The sequence below is a fragment of the Arvicanthis niloticus genome, chromosome 23 (genome assembly GCF_011762505.2).
Source record: "Arvicanthis niloticus isolate mArvNil1 chromosome 23, mArvNil1.pat.X, whole genome shotgun sequence".
NCBI classification, from domain to species: Eukaryota; Metazoa; Chordata; class Mammalia; order Rodentia; family Muridae; genus Arvicanthis; species Arvicanthis niloticus.
Window position 1 is genome coordinate 31,854,029 of NC_133430.1, and position 9,278 is coordinate 31,863,306.

Genomic DNA, 9,278 nt, shown 5'->3' on the forward strand with positions numbered 1-9,278 from the left:
GACTGCATCAGATCCCTTCGAGCTGGAGTCGTGGGCAGTTATGAGCTGCCTGGTGAGGGTTGGGAACTCAACTCAGGTTATCTCTAATAGTAATGACTGATCTTAACTGCCCAGTCATCTCTTCAAGTCCTGGAAAACGATCTTGATTGCAGTAGTTGAGGTGGAGAGACACTCTCACTTTGAGTGATATCATGTCCTGGCTGAGATCCTAGACTCTATAAGTAAGAAAGCTGGGCTGAGCAGTAAAGAATATTTATTGCTCTTTCCAGAGAACCTGACTGTGATTGCCAGTCCTCTTCTGGGTCCCTTGGGTACTGACATACATATAGGAGATATATATATATATATATATATATATATATATATATATATATATATGAATATATGTGTATATGTATATGTGTATGTACATGATGTATATGTATGTGTATATGTATATGTGCATGTATATGATGTATATGTATATGATGTATATGTATATGTGTATGTATATGATGTATATGTATGTGTATGTATATATAATGTGTATGCACATATATATGTATGTGTGTATACACACATATATGTACACACACATATATACATATATATATATACACACACACAAACACATAAAACATAAATAAAATAAAAGGGGAAGGCACTAAGCAGCAACATGCATCTATCAGTCTCTGCTCCCTGATTTTGGATTCAGTGAGACCAGATGTTTAAAGCTCCTGCCATCCAGAATTCTCTGCAGAGATGGACTGTACTTTGGAACCTTGACACAAAATGAATTAAGTGGCTTTTGTCAGAGTATTTATCACAACAATAGGAAAAGAAACCAAACTTTCAGTCCAGCCTACTCAGTGACTCCCTGGGAGAGATCTCGGTTTTCTATGTGCATGCATATAAACGCACACACATGTCCATCTGCACATACATGAAGAATGCACATGTGAATTCGCACACACACACACAAAAGAAACAAAACACACCACGACTAGGCCTTGCTGACAGTGTTGCTTTGAGGTGTGTGGTCTCCTTCATCTCCTCACTCTGCTGTGGTACAAGAAGGCTAGAATTAGCCAGATGGTATCTAGGAGATGTATGGCAGTCAAGGGCACTGTGTTCCGGCCTGTTACGTGGTCATATCTGCTGTGCATAAACACCTTCCCAGCCCCTTAGTACAGTATCTGGTCCCGACTACATCCCTGCTAGGGAATGTGTTTTGGTTTGGATTTTGGTTTTGTGGAAGGCTTTATTGTTGTTGTTTTGAGGCTTTTTGAGATGGGGCTCATGTATCCTCATGGTCTCCAGTTCCTTGATGTATCCAGGGTTGGACTTGAACTCCTAGTCCTCCATCTCCCAAGTTCTGGGGTCACAGGTACCTCCCAAAGCACCTGGCTACCATGTGTGGAAGTCAGTTTAGCAAGGATCTGCAATTTTAAGACATCTTTCCTCTTGGGTTCTGTGGAGTTGGGTTCTGACTAGCACCCCTTACATAAGTAGACATATTGTAAACACAGCTCCTAGGTCTGTGTTGTGGCGTGCTGGCCTGCCAGAGGAATTTCTGCCTCCTTTCTTGGGATCCCCAAGACTTTAGCTAGAGAGTGTGCTGCAAAGGCCAGATTTAGCCTCCAAATTTCAAAGTTAGAACTTATTCTCTCAGCTGGGCAGTGGTGGTGCACGCCTTTAATCCCAGCACTTGGGAGGCAGAGGCAGGTGGATTTCTGAGTTCAAGGTCAGCCTGGTCTGCAGAGTGAGTTCCAGGACAGCCAGGGCTACACAGAGAAACCCTATCTAGAAAATGAGAGAGAGAGAGAGAGAGAGAGAGAGAGAGAGAGAGAGAGAGAGAGAGAGAATTGTCTCTTGACTCCATACCTCTCTCAGTCTCCCCTCCTCCCCTCCACACCAGCCTTCTGCGGAGGATGAATGGGAATGTTATGTTAATGGCATCTGTCACATCTCTGACTTGTCGTGAGACAGCCACGCTGAGCCAGATGCCAGCCAACGGGCAAGGATGTGAGTGATGAAGAACGGAGAGTGAGCGACGAAGTTGGTGCTTGCCAGGAGATGAGAATGAAAAATCTCTTGTCCAATCCCCATTTCCAAAGCTGCCAGTTTCTAGCCCTGAGGTGACAGTGACCACTCTGTCTCAGGAGGTTACAAGCAGATGTAGCCTCCGATTATCTGAGAAACACCTTTGCCAGAGGCTACAGGTGAAGGGAGGGATGGACCAGCATTAGCTAAGAGCCAGATACCCTGAGAATTGGAAACCTTGGCTGATTTCAGAGTACAGGGTGGGAGTGGGAGGGTCATCCTACTTTGATGGTTACTGGACCACAGCTTCCAGGCTTGGGCAAGACTCTGACTCAAAACATCTGTGGAACTGGGTGTGGTGGTGCAGGTCTGGAATCCAAGAATTCAGGAGGCAGAGGTAGAAAGATTATAAATTCAAGGTCATTTTTTGGCTACATAGCAAGTATGAGGCCAGACTGTGCCACAAGAGACCCTGGTCCAACCCTTGCATCTATAAAATCTTTATTGAGGATATCTATAGAGTAAGATTGTCCCCAAAGCTTTGGCTATGTCTTGGGAGAAGTGAAGCCCTTTCAGAGACATGTAATCTGATCATAGTGGGTTCAAATCCTGGCTCTGCTTAGATCCAGTCATTTAACTTCTCTCGAAGCTTCAGCTGATTAGACTGTAAAACAGAGTCAGAGTTATATCAAGGCGTGGTGGCAGGCTGTAGTCTCTGAGCTTGAGAGGTTGAGGCAGGAGGATTGCCACAACTTCAAGGTCCGGGTGGGAATCTGCCTCAACAAAACCAAACAATCCAACAGCAAAACAGGCCAGCCAAGCAGACAACCCCAGAGCTAAATGCACCCCCTGACCCAGAATCCACACAGAAGTCACCGGCATGCATTAGAGTCAGGCTGCCTGCGTGTGTTTCAACCTCTGCTCTAGAATTTGCTGACCAACTTTGGGAAGCCATCCATATTCTATGCCTTTAGTCTCCTCGGCCACAAAACAGGGATCACCATAAAACCAGTCCCCTCAGGATCATCAAGATTAGATATCTGCCTGCCGGGAACCTATCATAAAAACCCTGCAAAATAAGGCCACAAGGAGAATTCACTGCGACTAAACCGTGTAGGAAGACCCTGCTTGAGACTGGGGATGTGGCAGAGGTGGAGACCCAGCTTCTGTCATCGTAGAACCCGAGCCCGTGATTGGAGGGAATGGTAGTCTTTAAAATTAAAAATACATACACGAGTGTTTGCCTGCATGTATGTGTGTGTGCGTCACATATAGGCTTGGTGCCTGAAGAAGTTAGAAGAAGGGTATTGGATCTCCTGGAACTGGAGTTACAGTTGTGAGCTGTTATGAGAGTGCTGGGGACAAAATGTGGGCCCCTCCGGAACAGCAGCAAGTGCTGTTAACTGCAGAGCTCTCTCTCTCCTGCCCAGAGTGGGAAGTCTTAAAGCAGTTAGCACGGTACCTGGCTTTGGGGACTCAATTCATTACAGCCCTTCTTGATGTCATTCACAGCTGCCAAGCCCCTACACAGCTATCAATCCACTGAAGTCGGCTGAGAGTCAGGAGGTCTGTCCTGCTTGCTGCAAATAAAACACCAACACTTGGAGGATGGGAGCTAGGGGTTGGGGTGGGGGGTGGGGGAAGAAGTTTTCTGTGTCGGTGTGGCCTCCATACCTGTCTGCTTCCTAAGCCTGGCTGAAGCCAGAGCCTGTCGTCAGCTTCTGTGTCCCTGAGTCATTACCCAGCACTCTGTCAGCAACACATTTTTGGGAGGGTCTGGAAACTGCCAGGAAGGGAAGGAGCTGGGTTTGAACCATCCACACCGCTGTAAGTCAGCTTTGACGTATTTGAGGTTCCTGGCGTGTGACTTCATCTTTCCTTGTGCTGGACAGTTCTCCCCAGAGAGTCACACCCAAAGGATGGGCCACACCCACAACGTGGCAATCTTTCCTTCTCTCCTCTGATGCTGGGCTAGGTTTTCTGCTCTCTTTGTTCAGTAAAGAGCCTGATGCCAGAAGAGGGAGTTTTCTTTTCTCCATGTCAATGGTCAAATACAAGATTTTGTACATGTCAGCCAAATGTTCGTCGTGTGAACCAACCCTCAGTCCCTTCAAGAGGGCTTTTGACTCACACTTAATTTACGTTAATGAACCCTTGTTAAGTTTTGGGCTTCTTTTAAAAATAGTTTTAATATTTATTTATTTTGATTTAATGTGTTTGTATGTTTTGCCTATCTTTATGTCTGTGCACCATGCGCATGCAGTGCCCACAGAGGCCAGAAGAGGGCGTTGGAGCTTCTGGAACTGGAGTTACAGATGGCTGTGAGCTGCCATGTGGGAAGTGCAGGCACCCAGGTCCCCTGGAAGTGCAGCTCAGTGTTTTTAACCATGGAGCCATCTTTCCGGCCCTCCTGGATTTCTTCACATCATCTCAATGAATCTTTCCAACTACTTTGAATGATGTTTAACAATTTTTTTTTTTCAAGACAGGACTTCTCTATGTAGCCCTGGCTGTCCTGGAACTCACTCTGTAGACCAGGCTCGCCTCGAACTCAGAGATCTGCCTGCCTCTGTCTCCCAAGTGCTGGGATTAAAGATGTGTGCCACTACTCTGGGCTCCTGCTTGTTTTCTCTCTCTCTCTCTCTCTCTCTCTCTCTCTCTCTCTCTCTCTCTCTCTCTCTCTCTCTCTCTTTGGTTTTTCGAGACAAGGTTGCTCTGTGTAGCCCTTGCTGTCCTGAAACTCACTCCGTAGACTAGGCTGGCCTCGAACTCAGAAATCGGCCTGCCTCTGTCTCCCAAGTGCTGGGATTAAAGGCTTGCACCACCACTGCCCGGCCCTGCTTGTTTTCTTAAAGATGGAGTCTAGACGTAGGAATATTGGATTTAGGAAGGCATGCAGTACTGCTGTTCTCCAGGGCCTAGGGCTGCTAAGAGCATCTTAAACTAGATCCAGCTTTCCTTCCTTTCTCTCCAAGGGCACAGGCAGCAATATTCACTCTTTAAAGTTTTCCTTGAGGGTCCAAGGGTGCACAAGGGAAAAAGCAGGTAATGTCCCAAGGAAGTTGTCAGTCCCCAGCTGAGTTTTTTTTTTTCTTGTTGCTGTAATAAAATACCCTGATGGTCCAAAGTGGTGGCATATGTCTTTAATATCAGCTCTTGAGAGGCAGAGACAGGCAGATCTCTGTAAGTTGGAGGTCAGTCTGGTCTACAGAGTGAGTTCCAGGATAGCCAGGGCTACACAGAGAAATCCTGTCTCATAAAAAAACAAAATAAAAATAAACAAACAAACAACAAATCACCCTAACAGAAGCAGCGAAGGCAAAAAGGGTTTATTTTGACTCAAAGTTTAAGGCTACAGCCCATCATGGAAGCGCTGGGGACAGAAGAATGAGGTACAGTCAAGTTGTACCCACACCTGGGAAGCAGAGGTGGACAGATGCTCGAGATGGGGCAGCTTTCCCCTTTTTATGCAGTCCAAGAGCCAAGCCAGAAAGTAGTACTTTCTCCAATCAAGAGAATCTCTCACAAGTAGGGCCCGAGACTAATTTAATCACCATAACCACACAGGTGTGCCTGGAGGCTGTCTTCTAGGTGATTCCAGGCCCTGCCAGATTGACTGTCATCACCAACCATCATCCACTGTCCAGACGCTATCAGTAACTGATGGGAGAGTCTCATCAGCTGCCCACAACCCCCTGTGCCCTTCCTTTACCCCTCAGAGAAAAGGAAAAACACCCTGTCCACACATGTTACCATTGGGTCTTGTGGACTAACACATGGAACTATGGGAGAAAGCAGGCCATATTGTGGTGGTGTCAGGATGGAATGGGAGTTGTTTTTTTTTTTTTTTTTTAAGTATTTATTTATTTCATATATGTGAGTACACTGTCGCTGTCTTCAGACACACCAGAAGAAGGCATTGGAAGCCCATTACACATGGTTGTGAGCCACCATGTGGTTGCTTGGAATTGAACTCAGAACTTCTGGAAGAGCAGTCAGTGCTTCTAACAGCTAAGCCACCTCTCTCTCCAGCCCAGGAATGGGAGTTTTTAAGGTGAGGTTTGGTTTATTTTTGTTTTACTTCTCTGGCCTGTTATAAGACAAACTAGTCACCGGTGGTGGCGCACACCTTTAATCCCAGCACTTGGGAGGCAGAGGCAGGCGGATTTCTGAGTTCGAGGCCAGCCTGGTCTACAGAGTGAGTTCCAGGACAGCCAGGACTACACAGAGAAACCCTGTCTCAAAAAACAAAAAAACAAAACAAAAAACAAAACTAGTCAAGTATTCTTTTTTTTTTTTTTTTTTTTTTTTTTTAGACAGGGTCACATTATGTAGCCCAGGCTTGTCTCAAATTCAAGATTTTCCTGCCTCAGCCTCCCAGTGCTGAGATCACTGGATCATAGGTGTGTGCTATCATAGCTGGCATGCACTTGTTCTTTCAACAATATTTATTGAGTATCTTCTATCTGTGACATAATTTTTTTTTTTAATTTAAAGGTTCTATCTAGGGGCTGGAGAGATGGATCAGTAGTTAAGAGCACTGACTGCTCTTCCAAAGGTCCTGAGTTCAATTCCCAGCAACCACATGGTGGCTCACAACCATCTGCAATGTGATCTGACACCCTCTTCTGGTGTGTCTGAAGACAACTACAGTGTACTCATATACATACAATAAATAAATAAATCTTTTTTAAAAAGGCTCTATCTATCTATCTATCTATCTATCTATCTATTTATTTTGAGATAAGGTTTCTCTGTGTAGCCTGGAACTTACTCTGAAGACCAGGCTAGCTTCAAACTCAGATATTCTCCTGCCAAGGCTTTATTTATTTATTTATTTATTTATTTTTATTTTATGTATATGTGCACCATGTTCATGCAGTGCCTGTGGAGGCCATCCAGAACATCCAGAGGACATCTGTTTCCCTGGGACAGGAGTTAGATAGTTGTAAACTGTCATGTGGTTGCTTGGAATTGAACTCAGGACCCCTAGAAGAGCAGCCAGTTCTCCTAACCGCTGAGCCATCTCTCCTCCCCAAAATAATATTATTGTTGGCAAGAAAACTGGGGTAAAGCCAGGTTTGAGGTCTGTAATGCCAGGATTCAAGAAGCTGAGGTATGAGTATCATAAGCCCAGGACAGCTTAGCCAAGATAGTGGGTTCTGTGCCAGCCTAGGTTACATGGCAAGACCCTGTCTCACAAAAAGACAGTAATACAGTATAAAAGAAAGCAAAGCCCCTGCTGTTAATTTGTTTTCCATTACTGTAACAAAACACTTGAAGCTGAGCATGGTGGCACATATACCTTTAATTCTAGCACTTGGGAGGTGGAGGAAGAAGAATCTCTGTGAGTTCGAAGCCAGTCTTGTCTATACAGTGAGTTCCAGGACAGTCAGGGCTACATGGAAACATACTGTTTAAACAAACAGATAAACAAACAAACCAAACAATGAAAGAAACCCAAGATAATGAACCCAGAAAAGGAAAAGGCTCAGGTTTTAGAGGTTTCATTGGTTGGCCTATTGATTTTGGAATTAGGACGAGGCAGTACACCATGAGGGGCCTACATAATAAAAAAAAAAAAGTTTGTTTATAGGCTGGAGAGATGGCTCAGTGTTTAAGAGCACTGACTGCTCTTCCAGAGGTCCTAAGTTCAATTCCCAGCAACCACATGGTAGCTCACAACCATCTGTAATGGGATCTGATGCCCTCTTCTGGTGTGTCTGAAGAGAACGACAGTGTACAGTGTACTCACAATCATAAGATAAATAAATTTTTAAAGTTTGTTTATTTCTCAGTGGTCAGGAAGTGAAGGAAAGAAGCAATCATGCTTCATAGCTTTCTTGGTGGCAGGCCTGTCATTGCTTCTTTCTGAGGGCAATACTCTCATGACCTGGTCACCATCTGTGACTGGGGCCATCTCTGAAAGGTCCCATTACATCTCAAAGGTGCAACACTAGGGACCAGACTTGCAATCAAAACACGAACACTATCCAGATGTATCCAGATGTTAGTGTAAGTGTACAGGCTTTGGGGAGAGGCTATTTAGTTTTTTTTTTTTGTTTGTTTGTTTGTTATTTTTTTTTTTTAGAGGGGGACAGAGGGGGAGTGCTAGCCTTTGAAAAGAGCACTGTAGTGCTGTTGGCACTAAGAGTCTAACAAGAGACATGATTAGCCTAAGAACAAGGGCACTCCAGTAGGCACGCACCATCACACCAGGTTCAATGGTAAGGACAAGACTGTCCTTACAGGGTTATTGTTCATACTGCATAGGACACTGTTGTAAAGTCCTATGTGGATCTTATTATTGTAGGGGCAGTGTCCTGGACCCCACCAACCTTGAACTCTTGGGGGTTTTGTTGTTGCTTTTGCCTTGTGGGTGGGTGTCTTACCCTTGATGCCCAGCACTGTCTACCCACCTGTGGTACTCATGAAATCTACTGACATGACTCTGATCCTGATTTACTTGTAGTGCTCTTCTGGATGGGTAGTCATGTAACTCTTCTGTGCCTCAGTTCTCTCATCTGTAAAATGGAGGCACTGATGCCAACCCTGGCTTTCTTACAGGGCTCTGGGACATTCAAGAAAGAGGCAGAAGATGAGAGAGGATCATTTAGAAATCCCTCATCTGCTTCTTGATTACAAAAATGGCCTGATGGTGTGAGCCCCCTCGTCCACAGTCACGGATCCTCTGCCTGCCTTTCTCAGCTCCAGTCTTGTGAAAATCTGCTTGAGATTTATTCCTGTTGACTTGGTATTTTACTAGGTAGCATTTACATAAAGTTTACCTGTTGAGATTTACAGACGTTTCTCATTTTTTTTTTAAATCTTTTTTTTTTTTTCCCCGTTTTTTCGAGACAGGGTTTTCCTGTGTAGCCCTGGCTGTCCTGGAACTCACTCTGTAGACCAGGCTGGCCTCGAACTCAGAAATCCGCCTGCCTCTGCCTCCCAAGTGCTGGGACAGGCGTTTCTCAATCCCAGTTAATATTTACTGAGAGTTTACTAGGGACCGGCCGTTTCGTGTGGCATTACTACACAGATTACTTTATTCAATACAGAGAAACTTAAAGGATGGATGCTTCTGCTTCTTATTTTCCCAGATGAGAAAGCCGAGCCACAGTGTAGCCACAGTAAGTAAGCTGTGTCACTGGTATTTGAAGATGATGACCTGGGTTGTACGGCAAAGAGACCGTATCCTTACAGCAACCCCACAACTCCTACATATACTACATATCAAAAGATTTATACACCTTAGA